At 42.9% G+C, this 24,155-nt stretch overlaps 1 protein-coding gene and 2 long non-coding RNA genes across 3 annotated transcripts in view; 2 read left to right on the top strand and 1 right to left on the bottom strand.

The window, feature by feature from the left end:
• The window catches only part of ovch2.S (ovochymase 2 (gene/pseudogene) S homeolog), a 115,145-nt gene that overhangs the window by 53,858 nt on the left and 37,132 nt on the right, over window positions 1–24,155 (top strand).
• Window positions 8,241–18,339, bottom strand: LOC121393177. Its single transcript, XR_005960798.1, has 3 exons — window positions 17,156–18,339; window positions 11,138–11,240; window positions 8,241–10,350 (listed from the first exon to the last, which is right to left on the bottom strand). It is a non-coding gene; the product is annotated as an uncharacterized LOC121393177 (long non-coding RNA).
• On the top strand, window positions 17,331–23,560 carry LOC121393175. The gene is made up of 3 exons (XR_005960796.1): window positions 17,331–17,401; window positions 21,493–21,704; window positions 23,007–23,560. It is a non-coding gene; the product is annotated as an uncharacterized LOC121393175 (long non-coding RNA).

The raw sequence follows: 24,155 nt of genomic DNA, 5'->3' as shown, positions 1-24,155 counted from the left end.
ATCCCAGCATCCCTTGTCTGACCTGCAGCCTGTAGTACAAATCCCAGCATCCCTTGTCAGACCTGTAGCCTATAGAACAAATCCCAGCATTCCTTGTCAGAGCTGCAGTCTATAGTACAAATCCCAGCATCCCTTGTCAGACCTGTAGCCTATAGAACAAATCCCAGCATCCCTTGTCAGACCTGCAGCCTGTAGTCTTCTAGATCTTAATGAACTACAAATCCCAGCATCCCTTGTCAGACCTGTAGCCTATAGTACAAATCTCAGCATCCCTTGTCAGACCTGTAGCCTATAGTACAAATCCCAGCATCCCTTGTCAGACCTGTAGCCTGTAGTCTTCTAGATCTTAATGAACTACAAATCCCAGCATCCCTTCTCAGACCTGTAGCCTATAGTACAAATCCCAGCGTCCATTGTCAGACCTGTAGCCTGTAGTCTTCTAGATCTTAATGAACTACAACTCCCAGCATCCCTTTTCAGACCAGCAGCTTGTGGTCTTCTAACTGTTACTGACCAACAAATCCCAGCATCCCTTTTCAGACCTGCAGCCTATAGTACAAATCCCAGCATCCCTTGTCAGACCTGCAGCCTATAGTACAAATCCCAGCATCCCTTGTCAGACCTATAGCCTATGGTACAAATCCCAGCATCCCTTGTCAGACCTGTAGCCTATAGTACAAATCCCAGCATCCCTTGTCAGACCTGTAGCCTGTAGTAATAATCCCAGCATCACTTGTCAGACCTGTAGCCTGTAGTACAAATCCCGCATCCCTTGTCAGACCCTGCAGCCTGTAGTACAAATCCCAGCATCCCTTGTCAGACCTGTAGCCTATAGTACAAATTCCCAGCATCCCTGTCAGACCTGCAGCCTATTGGTACAAATCCCAGCATCCCTTGTCAGGACCTATAGCCTATGGTACAAATCCCAGCATCCCTTGTCAGACCTGCAGCCTATGGTTACAAATCCCAGCATCCCTTGTCAGACCTGCAGCCTATAGTTACAAATCCCACCATCCCTTGTCAGGACCTGTAGCCTGTAGTAATAATCCCAGCATCACTTGTCAGGACCTGTAGCCTGTAGTACAAATCCCAGGCATCCCTTGTCAGGACCTGTAGCCTATAGTATAATTCCCAGCATCCCTTGTCAGACCTGTAACCTATAGTACCAAATCCCAGCATCCCTGTCAGACCTGTAGCCTATAGTACAAATCCCAGCATCCCTTGTCAGACCTGCCAGCCGTAGTACAAATCCCAGCATCCCTTGTCAGACCTGCAGCCTATAGTATAATTCCAGCATCCCTTGTCAGACCTTTAGTCTTCTAACTGTTACTGACCTACAAAATCCCAGCATCCCTTGTCAGACCTGCAGCCTATAGTATAATTCCCAGGATCCCTTGTCAGACCTGTAGTCTTCTAACTGTTACTGACCTACAAATCCCAGCATCCCTTGTCAGACCTGTAGCCTGTAATCTTCTAGATCTTAATGAACTACAAATCCCAGCATCCCTTTTCAGACCAGCAGCTTGTGGTCTTCTAAATGTTACTGACCCTACAAATCCCAGGCATCCCTTGTCAGACCTGCAGCCTGTAGTACAAATCCCAGCATCCCTTGTCAGACCTGCAGCCTATAGTACAAAGCCCAGCATTCCTTGTCAGACCTGTAGCCTGTAGTCCTCTAGATCTTAATGAACTACAAATCCCAGCATCCCTTGTCAAGACCAGCAGCTTATGGTCTTCTAACTGTTACTGAACTACAAATCCCAGCATCTCTTATCAGACCTGCAGGCCTGTACTAGTCCTTTTTCTGTGATATCATGATCTTGAGATTCGGTATTTTCAGTAGGGACTGGGCTTTATATTATAATAGAGGGAAGAATTGATGGTGCCAATACAGGGAAATGCTGCAACCTGTTTAATTTCATTTCATTTAAAGGGGAACTTTGCTTTAATGCTGTTGATGCAAAAGGAAAAACAGTTTGTTTTTTTTGCCCAATGGAAATCAGATTTCAGAATTTATGGGTCAGAATAAAAATATTAGAGAATAATTCTAAGTTTAGGGTTTGTTTTTGGTAACATGGGAGAAGTGGTTGAGGGTGTGAATACTTATATAAGGCAGTGAATCCTGATACGTATAGGCAAGAGAGGGCTGGTGGCATGTGAGCTCACAATCTCTTTCTTTCTTTCTATGTCTCCACCACAGTGAAATTCAAGCGACGAAGCGTTTTATAGCGTTTTCGAAGCGATTTTCCCAGCGATTTTCCAAGCCGATTTAGCAGTGATTGTTATATTAGAGATATTCAGCAAAATTCCATCAGAGTTTTTGGGCGTTTGGAAAAACCATCTTCCTTTGACGTCAGCTGATATCATCTTTTTAACCCAACAGCTCTTTAAGAGCTAAAAAAACTTGGGCGCAATGCTATTCTGCGCCCCCCTGGAGGAAGGTAAGGCAAACTGCTACTGTTTTATCTGAATTAGGGTTTTGCTGTATAGAGCAACAGATAAAGTATAGAATGTAATTGAATTTTTCTCTTCTCCTTCAGCCACAGGCGGAATCCAGATCCCTCTCCGAGATTTATAAGGTGAGTAGAAAAGGAGGGTAAAACACTCGCCGCTACTGCCGGAAGTGAGACATGTTTTGTACCCTGGGGAATATTATGTTATCAATAAAATCTTCTTTTTTCTTTTTCAGGCAGGCCCTCCTGATGGTCGGGCTGACCAAGGGATGTGGCTTCTTGGAGAAAGGCGGCCCCGGAGACGTCATAGGCAAGGCTAAGAGGACGCAACCAATTAGAGTAGGGGAACTGAACAAGATTGTGATCACTAGACAGCTAATCCCCACAATGATTGTAGGGCAGACATATCAAGCTTGCTGGTTTGGGGGGCTGCATTGAGACGCGCTCTCTTTCGCTAATTGTTATATTAAGTCAAACCTTTCTGTCGTGTATTACAGGGTCACGTGGCGGGACACGCATCGAAGAGGGCGTAGGTAGCGGTGAAGATCGCCAACATCAGGTAGCCGATAGCTGTTCTTTATAATTCCAATCCTCTACTATATCAATCCGTATTTGTTGTTAGTTGCGCTATGTGACCTAAAGGGATTTCTATTATTCCCACCTCGCGAGGATGAGAAGAGTCAGTCATGAGGGAGCTGAAGTTTCTGCCCAGGCAGTTCGGAGGCCAGCAAGAAGCATCGCCTCTTACTATGGAGCTTACTACAGGGGCTCCACTCACGGAAGTGCCTCATCGGAGCACTTGGAAGTAAGAACATGATTACTGTATCGTGTTCATTCCTCTCAATCTCAACTGGAAGTGATAGAATACATGACCTTAAATAATTCTATATATTGCAGATTGTTCTCGAAGTACTGTGGGTGGCGGCTCTCTCCACACCCTCATCAGCAGGACCAATGGCCAATCCCCTGAAGGAGACCTGGATTGGCCTATGTCTGCAAGGAGGTTTTAAAGGTAAGGCCAGATTTACCCCTTAATGCCTCTTCTTTAATTGCATAAAATTATATATATACAATCTCTTTGTTGTAATGTTTATTCTTATGTCTGTTAAGTCTTATAACCTACATCTCAATCTCCCCAGGGGCTGCACCACATCCACAAGAACCGGGCCGTTCATAGAACATCAAGAGCCTGAACATTCATGCTCACAGAGACGGCCAAAGTGAAGACCAGTGGAGTAAAACTTACAGTTATAAGAGTAGTGGATGGTGGGGAGCTAACGTGAATATGGAGTCAGGGGCTTTCATAATTCAGGTTTCTATCTTATTGTGGTTAAACAAGTTATTTTCCATTAACCGTTTGTATTTGTCATTTCAGTCGACTTTGGAAACAGCTGGGACCTGGACCCGCCAGACTGGATTGTGCCACGAAGCAGGACGGGACTGCACATTGGATGGCACCCGAGGCCATAAGGCAGAAGGGCCAGCCGCCTGGCGTACGACACCAAAGTATGTTGTACTTATAATACTTGTAACAACACCGAGGCATTTACTTATCAGTCCTGATGGGAGCAGTCATTTTCTCATGGAGAGAAAGGAGTTTTTCGGAAACGTTGGGTTTCTTAACTGTTTGCACAATGTGTCTGCTTTAATATATTTGCTCATTTGCAATGTGACGCTGGTGTTCTGTAACTGCTATTGTTTGTAATGGAGATGTATTACTGTATACACGTTATATATAATAAAGCATTTTTACACTTTTATATGTGTTCATTTATTAGGGGGTGCATTGGGGCTATTTTAGAAGTTGTATTCTGTTCTGTTCTGGCCATAATTGAGCTAAGGAGAATGGCGTGTACTTTTGCACCCATGATAATATATGTATATGTTTCTAAAAGAGAGTTGTATACGTGTAGCCTTTTTACTTAGACTTTATTAAACAGCCCACTAACCCAATTCTCTCCTTCTAATGCTCTTTGGTGTGTCTTTTGCAGTGTGACATCTGGTCGCTGGCATAACCGCGCATCGAACATGGCCGAGGGAAAACACGTAAGTTAATCCCAACAATTGTGGCTACTTTATTTTATACATTGAGCCGCAGAGGTTCTATATCAGAATGGAGGAATTGGGGGTGATTTGCACATTTCCCAGCAAAAAATTACTTTTTCTGTAGATTAAATAAATAACTTCTAGACATGTTGGATGGGCCTGATATATATGTTTTTCACTTTTAGCATACGCAGATGAATACCCGGTGGAGCACCTGATTAGAGAAGCCCAACCACCGAGGCTTCAATCAAACAAAACTGGTGAGTCGGTCGCCAGCTCGTGTCACTGTACATTGTACCTGCGCTTGCAGACATTTGGGTTGGGGATCACTTTTGGAGAAGATTTGTATAATGTGTAATTCTGCAAATACTATGGGTCTCAAATCAAAGATAGATGATAGATAAATAGATAGAGGATAGACAGATGATAGAAACATGATCTAGATTAGATAGCTAAATGATCAATTATTATGATCTGATAGATTAGATTAGATGAATAGAGGAAGATAGCAATAGATTGATTGATAGATAATATAGATAGATAGATACGATAGATAATGATAGAAAATAGATGGATAGATGACTTCAATAAGATGATAGCAATAAGATAGATAGATAAAGAGATACGAGGGATAGATAGATAGATGATTGATAAAAATATAGATGGATAGATTAGATATGCTGCAACATATATCTATATTCTAGAGTGTAGCTAATGGTTACTGGGGTAAAAGATTCTGGAATATGGAAATAATGATCTTTTTGCTAGCTAAGGCTAAAATCTCTTTTTTTTTCAGGTCCACAAAATTTTGTGTCCTTCTTGGAGTCGTGTCTGAAGAAAGGATCCTTCGGAGAGAGGGAGTGCTGAAGAACTCCTGCAGCACCCATTTGTCACCCAACTGCCGCCTAAGAAGATCATCAGGGCGAGATTAAAAGAACATCTCAGGCTCTGCGAACCGGCCGGCCAAGAAAGGTGAGGGAATCCATTATATTTGATTACGACTGCACCATCACACAGTGTAACTCAACAGCTTGCAAGAGTTGGTTTTGTCATAATGGCGGCGTGGGAATTAATGAACATATTTTAAGGGGTACTTTAGCTTAATATTTTAATTATATATATTTTTTTAAATAGTCTTTATTGAAATTTCAACTATTACAAGTTGACTTGCAAACATATGTTCATACACATACAGTACCACAAAAATGTTTATGGTTATAGTTTGGACGCCATTAGCTTTAAAGGAGAAGGAAAGCTCCAAGACGGTTTATTGTCAATAGATTAGCCTCAATAGTGCAAGCTAGAACGGCTATATTTATTCTGGCAGAATGGCTTTACCATACCTGAGGTAAACAGCTCTAGACACTGTCTGTTTGTTTAGGATAGCAGCTGCCATATAAGCTTGGTGTGACATCACTTCCCTGCCTCTCCCTGCTCACTTACAGCTCTGAGGCTCAGATTACAACAGGGAGGGGAGGAGGGAGGGGAGCAAACTGAGCATGCTCAAGCCCTGCCCTGGAGGTTTATGCTGAAAACAGGAAGTCTGATACAGAAGTCCATGTGTACACAATAAAAGGAAAGAAATGCTGTGTTTCTTCAGAGCAGCATTACTTTGAGTGGTTTACTGGTGTATTTATATAGACCTTTCTGATAAAGCTTACTTAATTTTAGCCTTTCCTTCTCCTTTGATCCCAATAGGAACCATTCCCTGGATAGGAATTTTTCTGAGGCCGTATTCATATTAAACGATACTCATATTATTTTTAGATAATACGACAAAAACACGTCGGTTATTTCCTTACTGTAATTCTTAATCTATACAGGACTGAAGGGAGTAGCTCTCTGGAGCCTGAAACAGCTGTGGCGTGCTTGTACACAGACATCGGCAGAAGAAGAAGCAGCTCTGCAAATGGCCCTGGAGGGCTTCTCCTGTTAGTGATCTTGTGGCCAATTACATCAACAGCCCACAAGGAGTTTCCTTAATCACAGCCGAGGAAAAAGAAACATCTACAGAGAAAGGTACAATTTTCCGACAGAGTCTTAGCCCAACATTTTCTCCACTGGTAGGCATATGCCAGTTTGGTCCCCTGCTGCCGGTGTGTGTATATATTGGTAGGAACCAAATCCTTACTGTTTTTGGATTTTGGATAGAAGATGCTCAAGTGTGCATTACCTGGGCAAAATCCTCCATCCGGAAACCCATTATCCAGAAAGCTCCGAATTACGGAAAGGCCATCTCCCATAGACCTCTATTATAATCAAATAATCCAACATTTTTAAAATGATTTCCTTTTTCTGTATAATAATTAAACAGTAGCTTGTACTTCTTTCCAACTAAGATATAATTAATCCTTATTGGAAGCAAAACCAGCCTATTGGGGTTATTTAATGTTTACATGATTTTTTAGTAGACTTAAGACATGAAGATCCAAGTTACATAAAGAACCCTTATCCAGAAACCCCCAGGTCCCGAGCATTCTGGATAACAGATCCCATACCTGTATATATATTCACTGGAGCTTTCCACTGTCAGATGCATATCCTTGCAGACTTTCACAGTACAATATTTTGATTTGCTTTTGCTGCACACGAGTGAATCTAAGTCTGTGCCCGTGAAAAGAAAGGAAAGTAATGTGGTGACTCCCCAGGGAATAAGGCTGAAATGTCATGCCTCTGAATGAGAATTTATGATGATAAATTACTGACTGATTTTTATTTTGTTTCTCAAACAGAACCAGGACCTTCTACAGCGCCACCAGCAACATCTTCTTTCAGGCTACCGCAGTTCAACCAGTGGGGGCTTCAAGATTTCTGCAACTACACCAACAGGGACTTTATCTCCTTCTGTAGCTCCATATTTATATCTCTTTCAGACTACCACATCTCCACCAGTGGTGTCTTCAGTTTACATCACTCCACCAGAAGTTTCACATTCAAGGGCCACATCTCCACCTCACTTTCCAACTGCCATAGTTCCATCCATGACTTCTATTTTCATGCACCTTTGGCTCCACCACCAGCTCCTCCTGTCCACTATGTCCCCAGTGATGCTTCCCCCTGCCACATTACCCCATCATTGACTCCTCTTCAATCAATTATCATTACAGCTTTAAAGCCCTCCATACATTTTCATCAGTGCCTATTTTACATTGCCTTTAATAACACCCACAGCCCTGCTAGGCCTCTCTTTGACAGATTCATCCTTTCTCCCATTGACCTACAATTGACATCTCCTCTTTAAATATCCTAACTCTACCCCAGCATTGTCCTTTTCTTTATATCACTTGCTTATCTTCCAATACACCACCCCAGATAGTTTACTTTTAGGGCAGAGACACACACTAAGATTTGGGGAGATTAGTGGCCCAGCGACAAATTTCCTCTTCTTCGGGACGACTAATCTCCCAAACTGCCTCTTGCCGGCTAGAATCTAAATTGCCAATGGGATGCCTCCGGAGCACTTTGTTCTCCGAAGTCGGCCAAAGTTGCCTCACGAGGAAACTTTGGGCGACTTCGGAAAACTAAGTGCTCCGAGTACCACCCCGCTGGCGATTTAGATTTTAGCCGGCGGGAGGCAGTTTGGGGAGATTAGTTGCCCCGAAGAAGAGGTGTTTTATCGCCGGGCCAATAAATCTCCCAGAATCTGAGTGTATCTGCCCTTAGCCCCCAAAGCACCCCAGGGGTCCCTCAAATCTACATATAATCTTTAGCCAATTATACCCCATATGATATTTTTTCTTTAAAACCGCCACTACACAAAGGCTTCTCTGCAATCTCCCAACACCAATTCCTCAGTGGTTCTTCCTATTCAAATTGTCTTCCTATCCTTTCAATCCACTCAACAACCAGTCACATCTCCTCCTCTAAACCCTCACATAAACTCTTAGTACTGATACTGACATAAACTCTTAGTATAAGTTGATCCAGGGACTTGTCCGATTGCCCTTTGGGAGTCAGGAAGGAATTTTTTCCCCCTCTGAGGCAAATTGGCTCCGGCATCAGATGGGGTTTTTCGCCTTCCTCTGGATCAACTTCTAAATAGGAAGATCCCTTTTACACTAAAACTTGAACCTAATGGATGCGAGTCCTTCCCAACCTAAATTAGTATGAATTAATCTAAAATGCATAAATAAAACAATCACTTTATAAATAAATATGTTAATACACATTTCATTGGTGTTCTTGCATTTGTTATAGTTCTATAGTATTGCCAGGGAACATTACAGAGGAGGGAGACCTCTAGTGCAAGGGAAAAGGGTCACTGAAAAGTGAAGGTGGAATCAAGAGGCAGGGGTGGGAGAAATGGGTGAAAGGAGATGCTAAGGATGAAGAAATATAAGGAGGGGACCTAGTCCTACTGATCTGCACTGATACCAGAGGTTTGGTCAATCAATCACATACAAATGATATATAGTTTATATAAACATATCACTGGGATTAGTACATAATGAGACTGGGTTCAGAAGGTGTTTATTAATATGTTATTTTGGGCCTAGCAGGGACTTGGATATACATGTCACTGCCATTAGTATCCTTTGGGCCAAGGAGAAATGGACTCATTGGGTCTAGAAAGAGCTGACCCATAAACATGCCACTGTCATTAGAAGACATTTGTCCCATGATAAAGTTGCCTTTGGTATTATTTGGGCAGAGGAAGGGCAGGTCTGTGTGATGTTTCATTGGGCATCAGTCCATCCCGTGATTGGTCTACTGATAACAGGCGGGATATTAGAGGCCACTGGAAATTCAAGGAGCCCTGGGCCAAAGACGTACATAATATCTCTCTACATTTTGATCCGTAGTGAATATTTTCCCATAGTACCCTGCTCCCCCGAGGTTCACTGCACATACCACTCCCTTTGGGAAAATGGGAAGAGGAGGGTCCATCCAGAGTCACCAGGAAGTTTTGTTCTGCTGAATTGGGGGGATGTAACTTTACCAATGAAACGGCTGTTGGGCATAAGAGGCAGTACAGCAGCCCCCCTGCCCTGATATTCCTGGGTTTACTTGCCCTTTAACAGACAGGGTGAGGGGGGTAGACAGAGCAAGGCTTAAGTTATGTAATTGCAGGGTACAACTGTATCAAGCTTCTCAGTTCTGTTGGGCCCAGGCTTTTAAGGAATCCCATGTTGATCTTGCTGCCTCCCTGCTGGATGGTGTTGCCCCCATGCTTTAGAATGAAGTAGTAGAATACCCATGCCCACTGACATACATGAGTAGGGGAAATAGGAGACGCTGCTCGCGGGAGTAGGCGCCACCAACAGGTTTTCACAGTCCATTGCACTGATTTAGGCTGGGTGCCAGCACAGTCCAGTCAGCTCAGAAGAGGCATTATACTGGGCTTGTGCTGTACCAGGGACATTATCATACATGGGCCCTCAGAAGGTCCTGCCTGACCAATATCTAGGGTTGTCACCATTTTGGGAAAAAAAAAAAAATCTGGCTGTACAGAAAGGGGAGGGACAATGAGGGGGTGGTTCGGGAGAAAATATGGTCGATATGGGAGCGGGATTATAGGAAGAAGGGAAAGAAGCGGAGCTGGCGGCAGGGATTGGGGAGGGAGAGGACAGGGGTGGTACGTCAGGGAATTATAAATTTATGAGCAAATACATAGCTGGTTAAATGTGTAACACTGGTCCCAGTCTCGGCTGCTATATTACTGGTTAGGCTGGTGATATGCCAACCCCATTCATATCTGATTGAAACTCAGCCATATGTATCTGGGCAGGTTTGAAATGGACCCTTGACTGAAGTAGCCACTGATCAGCTCCCTGCTCTTGTACAGTCCATTGGCCAGACTAGTCCACCTCTCAAAGAATGAGCCGGGGAGCACATTTCAGGTATTTCAGATCTAAGCAGGAAAAAGAATCAAACAGCAAATCCAAACACAGTGTATAGATCTATATATTCAGTAGGACATGTGGCGGGGGGTTGGGATCTGATAATGAAACATCCCACAAATCGACACACATAGAAACATCATACAAAATAGTTTATTTCATTTTTTTTGTACAAAACAGAAAACAAATGACATTATAATGAATTCTACACTGCCTCAATCCAGTGTTACCTTCAGTCTATACCAAAGATCCCCAACCTTTTTTTTTTATCCGTGAGCCACATTCAAATTCACATTTAAACTTGGGGTTTCAGTTATGGGCTGTATTGGCTATTTGGTAGCTTCTATATGGACTGGCAGCCTACAGGAGGCTCTGTTTGACAGGACATCTGGTTTTTATGCAATTAAAACTTGCCTCCAAGCCTGGAATTTAAAAATAAGCACCTACTTTGAGACCACTGGGAGTAACATTCAAGGGGTTGGAGAGCAACATGTTACTAGGGAGCCACTGGTTGGGGATCACTGCTCTATACCAACACAACAACTGTTTACTTTCAGGGGAGCAAGGTTTGTAAATCAGCCTGGGCTGGGGGCAATGCAATCCCCTGGTGGGCTGGGGGCAATGCACTTTGGTAGCAACTATGAGTTTGATGGGGGAGTGAGGCAAGGGGTGACTGTGCACGGAAATCAAACTTAAACATCGCTGTGAGAAGCATTTCCCATTTAAGTAAGAAATATGGACAAGTAACCAGTTCTAACCCCATTAAGAATGTCCTACATACGAAAATGTAACACTCACCAGTGTATGAACCTGTTCCTTGTAGCTGACAAGCTGCTTTCACTGTAGTAATAACCGCCGGCACAATCGCTGTATGTTGGGCCTCCAATTAAAAGATTCACATCTATTGGGATAAATAATATTGGTTAATTGTACTTAAAACCCATTCCACATTAGGCAATCAAACATTTAAAGAAATGCACAGAAAACAAAGAAGTACACGAGTGTGGCCCAATTAGCAGGCTTATATATAAGGAGGTCATTCTACAGGGGGGTAATACAGGTACGGGACCGGGTATCCAGAATGCTCGGGACCTGGGGCTTTCCAGATAACAAATCTTTCCGTAATTTGGATCTTCATACCTTAAGTCTACTAGAAAATCATGTAAACATTAAATAAACCCAACAGGCTGGTTTTGCTTCCAATAAGGATTCATTATATCTTAGTTGGGATCAGGTACAAGCTACTGTTTTATTATTACAGAGAAAAAGGAAATAATTTTTTTGGATAAAATGGAGTCTATGGGAGACGGCCTTTCCGTAATTCGGAGCTTTCTGGATAACGGGTTTCTGAATAACAAATCCCATACCTGTACCAGTTAAATTCTATGTTCTAGTCATGTGTTCATATGCCCTTGGGAGAATTTTGAGGCCAGCACAGGATAAATTCAGAGTCACACAAAGACTTAAAGGGGGGGGGGGTTCACCTTTAAGGTAACTGAAGTTTTTCAATTGGTTTTCATTATTATTTTTATAGTTTATAGTTATTTGCCTTTTTCTGCTGACTGGGCGTCTGTCACGATCGCCGCCCGGAGCAGTTCCAGGAGCTCCGGGCGGCGCGTCCTCCCCTGCCAGCGTCGCTCCCAATATGGCGGCGCCCATGGCCGCCACGTGGGTAGCGGCGCCGGCGCGATGACGTCAGCGCGCCGACATCGGCGCAAGGACGCCAATGACGTCACAATGGCGCCAAATTCAAAGATAAAAACGCTACCAAGACGCCGGAATGGCGCCCAAGTATAGGAAACTTTCCCTAAGTATTTCCTGGGTTCCCTGTGAGCTGCTATTGCTAAATCTTGTTCCTGATTATTATCTTGACCCTTGCCTGGACTTTGGACTTTGCTATTATCTGCCTGCCCGTGAACTTTTGCCTGGATTCTGACTACTCTTTGGATTAACCCTTTGGACACCGCGACCCTGCTCCCTCAAGAGGGCTTCCTCCTCGATCCTGACTACCTCCCTGGAGGGAGCTCCCGGCTCCCTGACAGCGTCGCTGACCCCTTATAAGAATCAAATACTCTGTAAGGCTACACATTTATTGTTATTGTTACTTTTTATTGCTCATCTCTCTATTCAGGCCTCTCCTATTCATATTCCAGTCTCTTATTCAAGTCAATGCATGGTTGCTAGGGTAATTTGGACCATAGTTACCAAACTGAAGAGCTGCTGAATAATAAGTTAAATAATTCAGAAATCACAATTAATAAAAAATGAAAACCAATTGCAAATTGTCCCTCTCTACATCGTACTAAACGTTAATTTAAAGGTGAACAATCCCTTTAAACTTCAACAGTAGAAAACGGTCAAATAGAAAGCGTCAGAAAAAAATCTATTTCCTGGAGAACTATCTGAAAACAACTGAACTGAAAAAAAGTGCTGAAGGGTACACAACCCCTTTAACCCTTTCCCTGCCAGCCGTTTTGTCCTAGATGCGAACATCTACTGCCAAGCAGTTTTTAGATATTTTGCACTCTTTCACTTTAAGGGCCTTTCCTGGGGGGGGGGGTCTCTTAGTTTACCCAGGAAAACAATATATTGTTTTTTTCAGGACAACCTGAAATTTCAAAATATGCAAGAATTTTGGTGTAATTTTACTTCTATAAAAAATATAGGCTTCTAAGTGTCCAATAAAATGAGAAAAATCATGTTTTACAAAGAACAATCACATAGATCAGAAACATCATTTACTTTATGTATGAGAACACAGCCGATTTGGAAAGGTCTATGTCTCCTGAACGCGGCAATACCAGATATATATAGTTTTATGGAGATTTCTCACTGTATAGCTCAAAACCTACAAGCAGTACACAACCAAATTTCAAAAAGCAACGCTCCCCAAACGGCATACTTCTGATTTCAAGGCCAAACATTCCGCTAACAGTAGGTTTACCCTAGAAAACTACCCATTATTAGAAAGAACAGATTCTGGTGAATCAAAAATGGGTAAATATTTCTTTGTACTCCAAACTACCAAGTTGCAATTGTCTCCTAAAGTTATAATGTTTTATAGAAACAAATGACCTCAAAGCTCACACTCTACAGCATCATATCTCCCACACATCATTAGGTATCAATGTAAAACACCCCAAATATGAAAGCCTGGGTAAAAGCGCCCCAAAATGAAGACCCCCATATGGTCTGTCATTTCAGGTGCTGCAAAATCAACACATTTACATAGATTTGGGGGGGCAAAAGTAGAAAAAAGTAAGTTCACCCCAGAAAACCATATATTTTCGGAAAGTACACATTCCCACGAATCTAAATTGGGCATGCATGTCTGTTTACTACAAAGTACAAAACAGCAAACCATTCCTAAATTTGGTGATTTTGGTGACATTTCCAAAAATCACCTAAAAATTTCTAGCCTGCAGCATCGTATTACCCACATACTTTTAGGTATCAAGAAAAATCACCCGAAATATGAGCTTAGGGTCCTCTGAACAGTTTGATGCCCAATATATATATAGGTGAACCCAAGCACGTGGCGTATAGGGGCCCAAAAAATAAGACCCCTATTTGGTCTGTCATTCCAGATACTGCAAAATCAACACATTTACATAGTTTTGGGGGGCGGCAAAGGTAGAAAAAAGTACTTTCACCCCAGCAAACCATATATTTTCGGAAAGTACACATTCCCCTAAATCCAAATTGGGTATGCATGTCTTTCTACTCCAAAGTACCAAGCCACAAACCATTCCTAAATTTGGTGATTTTGGGGACATTTCCAAAAATCACTTCAAAATTTCTACCCTGCAGCATCATATTACCCACATACTTTTAGCTATCAAGAGAAATCACCCCAAATATGAAAGCTTAGGGTCCTCTGAACAGTTTGATGCCCAATATGTATAGGTGTACCCAAGCACGTGGCATATAGGGGCCCCAAAAGGAAGACCCCCATATGGTCTGTCATTTCAGATACTGCAAAATCAACACATTTACATCGTTTTGAAGGGGGAAAAAAAAAAAGTACGTTCACCCCAGAAAACCATATATTTTCGGAAAGTACACATTCCCACGAATCTAAATTGGGTATGCATGTCTTTGTACTCCAAAGTACGAAGCCGCAAACCATTCCTAAATTTGGTGATTTTGGTGACATTTCAAGATCATGGACATTTTCTTTCTTTTTTGTTTTTTTATTATTTGGGTGGATTAGGGAAATGTCACAGCAACTTCCAGTGTTCACCAAAATGTTTATCATTGGGGCCTGTTGATATATGGAACAGCCTAGGAGGAGGATAGCCAATCACAGCGCCGGAGTCAAGCAAAGACCGGCTTCAGCTCCCTACCCGGTCCCCCTAGCTTTGAGGCAGTGTTCCAAGTGCCGGTGTATTATGTAGAAGACAGTAGAGCAACATTTTGGAAAAAGTACAGGTATGGGACCTGTTATCCAGAATGCTCGGGACCTGGGGTTTTCCGGATAATGGATCTTTTCGTAATTTGGGTCTCCCTATCTTAAAGAGATACTGACACCAGAAAAAAAATTGTATTTGTCATAACATTGTTTTTCAATGCTATTTATAATTTTGCAATAAAAGTATTTGTGCGATGCTTTTACATTACCTTTCTTACCCCCCATGTTCCTTTATGAGTGGGCTGCCATATTTGTGCAGCAGTAGTCCTTTAGCATTAGAAACTTTAAAGGGTTGTTCACCTTTATGTTAACTTTTAGGCAGAATAAATGCGAGAGCAATCTGTTGTGGCATATAAACAGAATAAGGAACTTTGCCATGTTCCCTTCTCAGTATGACTTGTGCCTAGCTTGTGGCCCCAGCGTGCTGCAACTCCCTGCACCTGCACAACTGCGGTCAGTGGAATGCTGGGCATCACAACTCAACAAAAGCTGGATATCTCCAGACTTATAGTATAAAATACTATACAACTGTAGTCTGCTCAAATCTCCCCAAGTGTTAATGATTGTTTGGGAGGACATGGACCCATAAAAGGGAGTTATTAGGTACAGGTATGAGATCCGTTATCAGGAAACCGGTTATCAATAAAGTTCCGAATTACGGGATGACTGTTTCCCATTGACTCCATTTTATCCAAATAATCCAAATTTTAAAAACTATTTCCTTTTTCTATGTAATAATAAAACAGTAGCTCCAAACTAAGATATAATTAATCCTTATTGGAAGCAAAATCAGCCTATTGGGTCTATTTTATGTTGAAATTATCCAAATTAGGGAAAGACCTGTTATCCAGAAAATCTCAGGCCCCAAGCATTCTATATAGCAGGTCCCATACCTGTACAATAGTGATGTGCGGGCTGTCCCGATACCCGCTGGTTTACCTGGGGGTCGGGCGGGTTCAGGACGACCCCGCACTCCTCTTTGCGAGTGGGTGCAGGGTTGAGCTTTTCTCCAACTCTCCCCTCCAGTCAAATGCCGGCTTCCGACTTCTGGCTTTATAGCCGCGTGCCTGCTCGCCCCGCTCCTTTTGTGACATCATTTGCGGCACGGGTTTATAAAAGGAACGTGGAATTCGGATGAGGGTGGGCGCGGGCTAAGGGAGGGCGGGTTAGGGTCGAGAAAAACCCAACCCCCACATCACTACTGTAAAGTATTGTTATCAGGGGCGTAACTAGAGGAAGCAGACCCTGCAGGGGGCCCAGGAGGTATAGGGGCCCCATGAGGCCCTAATTTATATACAATGATACATCTGATATTAGGGTCTCCAAAAGTAAAGTGATTACTCACCACGAAGGGGAAGTGGCCCAAGTGCACTGCCCTGAGCCCTCAGCACAAGGAGCGGACAAACCAAAAACCAATTTGGAGTAGGCACTCAATGAAGGCAAACTTCCACCAGGCAAATAGTTCAAAGTGAAAACAGTTTATTGTGTCCACAGCCTTACACGTTTTGTGTCATAAACACTTAATCATTAGCCTATGATTAAGTGTTTATGGCATGTAAGGCTGTGGACACAATAAACTCTTTTCACTTTGAACTATTTGCCTGGTGGAAGTTTTGCCTTCATTGAGTGCCTGCTCCAAATTGGTTTTCCTAATTCCTATACAGTTTCAATAAATATTGGTAAAAAAAAAAAAGGTCAACCTCAACATTTTGGGGGCCTAAAAATTATTTTCTGTGAGGCCCAGTAGTATCTACTGACACCCCTGATTGTTATTGATTCTTTTTATTACTCGTCTTTCTAGTCAGGTCGATCCTATTCATATTCCGGCCTCTCATTGAAATCAGTACATGGTTGTTAGGGGAATTTGGACCCTAGCAACCAGGTGGATTCAATGGCAAACTGGGTAAAAAAAAAAGCTAAATAAATCAAAAACCATAAATAATATAATAAAATTGCAAATTGTCTCAGAATAGCCCTCTCTATATCATACTGAGAATGAGAATGCATTTAAAGGTAAACAGCTCCTGTAATGGTTTTTAGCCAATTAAGAAATCCTCCCTACTAATGTGCTGTCTATTCGCACTTCCCCTTTCTCAGCTAAATAGCAGCACATTTATATGAAGACTCATAACCCTCCCCAGCTCACAGACCCATAATAATAATAATAATAAACCACCTTGCTAGACACTGCCTTCTTCACCACCACAGGCTGCTTGTGACACCACATCAGACAAGCACAGATGACAAGTTGCCATTTTTGACAAATAAGGGATCTGCACGCCCCCTGCCCTGACAGGAGCTGTATGACCCTAAGCAGCTCCCATAGCACAGACAGACGCTCTGGTGACAAGGACAGTGGGCCTATTAACCGTGTGCCACAGGCCGAGCCGAGAAAGGGCACTGACCTGCACCAGCACCTTCACATACATCATCGGGTGCGACAAAACTGTCAGGCCGGCGCCCAACATGAGCTGATTGCTTGTATCCGCCATGGTGAGACGTCACGTGAGCGGGTCCCGGCTTCAAGCAGAAAGCATTCCCCGGCGGTGCCCCAAGTCCCGCAGGGGCACGTGATCTGGGTTACCTGGCAACGGGGAAAGTTTGTGGGCGGAGATTGTATGGAGGGCTGGGGCCACAGGTAGAGTTACCAGGTGAGAGCAGGACAAACGAGGGAATCTTATATAATGTATTGTGAGTCGCCACTGTGTGCGCCCTTGACTCAGCGCTGTTCCTCCACACAGCACCAGAAGTAGCACACAGAGCAGCCAGGAGGATTAAGGTCGCGCTGGCTGGGGAGAGGCAGTCGGCAGAGCGTCTGAACAGGCTGTGGTGACAGTGAGGGAGCGGCTAGACAAGGGAGACTGCAGGGAGGGAAAAGCTGCAGGGAGATAATGGCTGGGGGAGTTGTTAATTATCCGGACTGCTGGGTTCTCCGTGCAGTGACGGCCCTGGAGGAGACATTCATGGAGGTGCCAGAACATATGCAGCTCTCTCCTGAAGCAGTCATTTCCTTATTGGTTGTGGGTAGCCAATGATCATTTGGCTGCTAGTCCCGTGATCTCTGTCCAATCAGACGCTTGGAGCAGGAGTCCCGATAAACAATAGCCACGAGGCAGTGATAAAGCAGAGTAATTAGAAATGTGTGTCAGTGCGGCTGTGCCTGGAAGTTATCCATGAGTCTATGTGACAGGAAGGTAGTGCACTGCTCTCTGACACACGCTCTCTTATTGCACTTGTTGCTCTGTGTTAGTGTCGCAGCGTCACTGCTTCTCCAGGCTCCTGTGGAAACTTAGCAGCGACTTCCCCTCAAGCCAAAGGAATTTGAACTCGTCTAGCTGCTCCCACCTCACCCTCCCTTCTCTCTCTATTTCTCTCTCACCCCCTCCTGTCTCTGCTACTTGACCAGCAACATAACTAGAGGGGAGCGGGCCCTGGCTCAATCGCACCCCCTGCTCTCCCGGTAGTTACGGCACTGTACTTGACTTATGTGACATCAATTTGCGTCCTTATCTCATACCGCCCAACATTTTGGAAATAAAAGGAGGGACAAAGAAGTTGTGTGGTTAATTTTTTTGACCATGCCTATTTTTGTGGCCACACCCCCTAATTACCATGTTCATTTTACAAAATTTGGCAGGTTATGAAAGTTTGAACATATTTCTGTGTATTTTTCAGTTATTACAGTTTTGCTAATGAAGGTGAATTGCCCTTTAAGCTGTGAGTCTGACTTCTCCCAAGGGACCTGTTATCTTATATTGTTACAATTACTTATCTCAAAGTTTTTACAAAAGTATCTTATCTGCAGTTGTGGCTGTTCTGGGCTCTCCGCCAAAAGCCAATTAAGTTAGAAACTTTGTTTCTTTTCCTAGCTGTTCAGTGCAGAGAAAAACTGGACTTTCCAGTACAAATGAGAGACTGCGGGTTGAGCTGTCAAAAGAGGGACTGTCCCTCTAAAAACGGGACAGTTGGGAGGTATGATTATCTGAGGCCAGCGACCTGATGGTGGAACTACTGGAGCTTCATCATTCTCAGAATACTTTAGGTACAGCTAAAAGAAATGTCTAGTAATCAAAAGGGTCTGTGGGTCAGTGCATGACTGGGTGTGGGACTGTTGAACTGTTGCAGGGAGTGAGGAAGGGGGCAGACAGAACTGAGAAAAAACACAAAAAAAACTACAAAAAAACCCTCAAAAAAATGACAAAACCCCCCAAAAAATTATTTGGGGGCAAAGTAATTTGTAAAGGGTCTCTGGGAGTGGGACTGTGCAAAACTGTAATGAACTGAACATGGTAATTAGGGGGTGTGGTCACAATTTTTTTCCGATGCGCTACAACTTTTCTTTATCCTTCTTTCTATTTCCAAAATGTTGGGAGGTATGCGCTAACATAGCAGTGCTTCTTTTACAACTGTACCTTTAGGTGGTTCGAGGAGAAGCACTACCTTGCCTAGGACCCATTTAGTCTTAATCCGGCTCTGGGCAGTGGGAACGGCTGTGGGGAGATAACGGCTGCGGGGAGAGAGAAATACTGGTGGGAGGAAATGGAACAGAACGGCTGGACAAGAGAGGCTGATTGGCGAGAGAGAAATGCTGGACAAGAGAGGCTGATTGGCGAGAGAGAAATGCTGGACAAGAGAGGCTGCAGGGAGAGACAGAGAACATTAGGGAAGAGGGAACGGATGGCAGGACAAAGTCAGTTACTACTTTATCGTTGATAAAGGGCTCTGCCCGAAACATGTAGTGTGCCTACACTGCTTAATAAACAAATTGCAGTTGAAAATTACTGTCTGGAGCTGTTTTGATTCAACCATTTTCCTTGGATTATACCACTGGTTATAGGGTTTAAAAATGGCAGGTTCTTAAAAATATTTTGCTTTGCTGGAAACTTTTAAGTAAGGGCAGCAGAGATGATTAAGATACACTGGGAGTGGACCCAGAGTTATATTCATTTTTGGAGTTTGGAAGACAGAGTGACATGTTTTAAAGAGGACCTCGGTTATAGAGGAAGCAAAAAATGCAACCGCTGGGCGGCCCAGAAAGTATACCGAGTCCAGTGGGAGTAGTTCCAGTATATTACAGGCCCGGACTGGCAACCTGTGGGTTCTGACAAATGCCAGAGGGGCTGCTATAAGGTGCCATTGACAGTCAGTATTTAGTGGGCTGTTTGGGCCTAAGTGTGGGCTGATTGGGCCTTTGTATACCTGAAATGCCAGGGACTATTTAAATTCTCAGTCCGGACCTGAGTATATACAGTACGAGTGAAAAATATCTTTGCTGTGGGGCGCAGGGATATTTACCTATGCCACTGGCAGACTCTTACTGGAGAAGTGTCAGGTAAATTTGACCTTTATTTCTTGAATTCCACCGATCCCATGAGACTGCTGGAGGAGCACCACTTGCTGGCCGCCAATGGAGTTGCCTTAAATGGGATACACGGCCAGTCTCCATGCTGTGAGGCTCAGGTTTGCCCGTGCCAACAGGTGAGCCCCACAGAAGGTGGCAAAGTGGGTTCCCAAAATTATTACACTCTCAATGATGATAATGTGTGAGATACATTAACTGTAAGAAACTAATGATTTTTTAAAATCTCACTCACTCTCTCTTCCTTGACCCATTCCCTCTCTCTTCCTTGACCCATTCCCTCTCATTCTCTCTCTCTTCCTTGACCCATTCCCTCTCATTCTCTCTCTCTCTCTTCCTTGACCCATTCCCTCTCATTCTCTCTCTCTCTCTTCCTTGACCCATTCCCTCTCATTCTCTCTCTCTCTTCCTTGATCCATTCCCTCTCATTCTCTTTCTTCCTTGACCCATTCCCTCTCATTCTCTCTCTCTCTTTCTTGACCCATTCCCTCTCATTCTCCTTCTCTTCCTTGACCCATTCCATCTGTCTTCCTTGAACCATTCCCTCTCTCTTCCTTGACCCATTCCCTCTCTCTCTTCCTTGACCCATTCCCTCTCTCAGTGAAAATCCAAATGCAGGACAAATCCACAGCAGTATTCTTAGACTGCAAAATCTTTTATTGGGAATGTAACCAGACACTTTTTGTGTCTGGTTACATTCCCAATAAAAGATTTTGCAGTCTAAGAATACTGCTGTGGATTTGTCCTGCATTTGGATTTTCACTGATTGACTCGATTGGGGCATCAACACAGGATACCCCGCAGGATAACCAATCAAGCATATAAACGGTGAGCTGCAGTTCATCTTTACTTACAATAGACCATTCCCTCTCTCTCTCTTCCTTGACCCATTCCCTCTCATTCTCCTTCTCTTCCTTGACCCATTCCATCTGTCTTCCTTGAACCATTCCCTCTCTCTTCCTTGACCCATTCCCTCTCTCTCTCTTCCTTGACCCATTCCCTCTCACCTTCTCTCTTCTTTGACCCATTCCCTTCAAATTGCACATCAGCTGTAAGTTAATAAGCAAGTATTCTCTCCAAAACGGCAATGGTGTTTCTGCTTCTGTTGTCTAATTTAAAAGGACGTAAAGGCTGTGAAAAGCTTTTAAATATTTATTAGTTATTTTTTTCCCCATCAAATTATAACCTCCAGTGGATCACCTGAATCTGTGAGGACCAGCTCTTTGCTAAAGATGTTGTCTGACAAACGCTATGGCAGCTTCTACATATAAATGGGATAAAAGTTTGTTGCAAGTACAAATTAAAAGTTTGTCTGTGTAGTAAGAAACACGCAAGGCTGGAGTTATACATTAGTATCTAAAGTACTATGTTTTCTTTTGGAAGGTGAAGGTATGAAGAAGACAGGAATCTTGGGCACTGGTGCACAATCTCATGGCTGGAGACCTCCAAGAAAAAAGTGAGATCAATTACACAGCGGTAAAACATCTTCTGTGGGGCTGTGGTAACTACAACCTGAGAGAGACTATTCAGGCCAAGGGAAAAGACAAGGAAGCAGAAAAGGTCAATATGAGGGAGATGCCAACATCCCTGGATAGGTAATTAAATCCCTTATAGGACTGAAATCCACCAATATATTAGGTGTTTCCAAGTTATTTAAAGTGCTAAACATGTGACCCAAGTGGGTGCACAACTTCCATAAAAATTGCACCCACCTGAGGTATATTATCAAAGATCACCATGCTGCCATGTTGCATCGAATTAGCCAAGTATCTCCAGATCCCACTTTTGGAAAGTCTACAATACTGGACATGCCCAGTGGGTGCAGGGGATACTTGGCTAATAGGATCCTAGATGGGGGCATGATGCTCTTTGGATTGTAAAGAGTTGGGGGACTGGCTTTATAAAGCAGACTGGGAAGTACAGTATAGGATCCTTTATCCAGAATGCTCGGGACCTGGGGTTTTCCAGATAACGGATGTTTCTATAATTTGGCTCTTCATACCTTAAGTCTACTAGATATTCATGTAAACATTAAGGGGCAGATTTATCAAGGGTCGAATTTCGAAGTAATGGGAGTTTTTTTTTAACTCCCATAACTTGAAATTCAAAGAAATTTTTCAAAATTTGTTTAAAAAGAGTTTTTTTTCTGCGGGTAAATAGGCTGTATTTGAATCGTTTGAATCCACCAAATGACTCCAAGCAGGTTCAAGGAGGTCCCCCATAGGCTAAAACAGCAATTTGCCAGGATTTAGATGGCGAATGGTCAAAGTTTTAAAGAGACAGTACATGATAAATTTCGATATTTGAATAGTCAAATTTAGTGATGGACTTTAGCTGGGTTTTGCCGGAAATTCTCGAAGCGAAATGAGAGAATTTCACCCATCACTAATCAAATTTGAAATAGTCAAAAATAGCTTGAAATTCTAATTTTTACTTCGACCCTTGATAAATCTGCCCCTTATTGTTAACTCAAAGGTCAACAACCCCTTCAAGCTGCCTGTACATAGAAAGATCTATGTATTTTTATATTTCCATGTTATGGCCATTTTAAAGCTCAGGGCACCCATCAAAATGACCAGTTTTTCACACAGAGTAATCGAATCTGTAAAACATTATAATATAAGAATAAGCCGTCACATCAAGCTTTATAATACAGCTGCTTTCAGGCTTCCAGGGGGACTGAGCCTAGCAACCAGGTATAAAAAAGATAGCATTTTAGATTCAAGGTTCAAATAAGCCAATGACCACCACATTTTCTTCTTAATAAAAACGGGTTATTTGTGGTGAACTTGGGACCGATAGAAAGAATAAGCTTCCTGCAGTTGGTCTGTATGATAGGAATCAAAGATGATCATTTATATAAATGTTCCTTTTTTACTGTAACCCCAATTTCCCAGTGACTCAGACGTGCTCTCCAATGGTGTGATGACTTTACCTCTCGGTAGGACAGAAGTACAAGAAGGATGGGAACCTTTGGTAGAGGTGGGACATCGCTTGAGACCTTCAATCAGAAAGGGAGATATATGACAGAGCAGCATAATGGCTACTGTGGGTCCGTCACTGTCAAACGCACACTGGGAGAGAATATTGATGCCAGCATTAAAGATGGTAGAATGGGACTCCCTCAGCAACTGGTGCAACATCCCAGGGCAGGTAATTATCTTCTATCCATAGAGGCTCATGGGAGGTTTCCATAGGGCTGAACCCCCACATCTCCTTACTGGGGTCCCACTTATCTAAGCAGCATGTAAACATGTGCTGAACTTGCAGCCAATTACTATCAGGATATAAACATATAACGTGATTGGCTGTAAACTCACTTTTTTATTTTCTGGGATCAGAGGTGAGTGGAGCATTGATACACGGGGGCATTAAGGGAAATAATGGCAGAAATGAAGGAAATGTCTATTTGAGTGTGACACTGGCTAGTGCCTGGGATATTACCCTGGCTTTTGTGTATATTCTAATAGAAAATATCATTATGGGAGGAATGGGGAAACAGGCAGACTACAGACAACTCAGGATAAATACACAGAAGTACATCCTGGCATTTGGCCGAACGACTAACTGACAGTTAAATAACGGATTTCTCACTTTCATTTCTGGGATCAGAGGTAAGTGGATGCACAGCACACACTGGGGGGACAATTTATGGGAATAAATTAATTATAATGATATAAATGAAGAAAATCACTACTAAATTGAGTCATTAGATGGCGCCTGGGATATTAGCCTTGGTTTTGTCATTTTTATAGATTATAGGAGAGTTGGGGTTGGGGGAAGGAACAGGGATGCAGGGAGACTACACACCTGTCAGGCTAAATACAGAAAGAATAAAATAACGTTTGGGATTCCAATTGCTTTATATTTAAAATAAGTGTAAGTTAAGAAATAATAAAAAGTCAGAAATGCAAATTAAGAAATAATAACAATTCAGAAATCTCCTATGTTAATATATAACAGGAGTCACTATGGCAACATCTGGAGTGACGGCCACTTGCTGTTCAGGTTTCTCCTCTAATGCTCTTAATCTTCATATTTCTCTC

The sequence above is a fragment of the Xenopus laevis genome, chromosome 4S (genome assembly GCF_017654675.1).
Source record: "Xenopus laevis strain J_2021 chromosome 4S, Xenopus_laevis_v10.1, whole genome shotgun sequence".
Taxonomy (NCBI): Eukaryota; Metazoa; Chordata; class Amphibia; order Anura; family Pipidae; genus Xenopus; species Xenopus laevis.
Note: the sequence above shows the minus strand (reverse complement) of the source record. Positions and strands in the feature narration are given on the sequence as shown.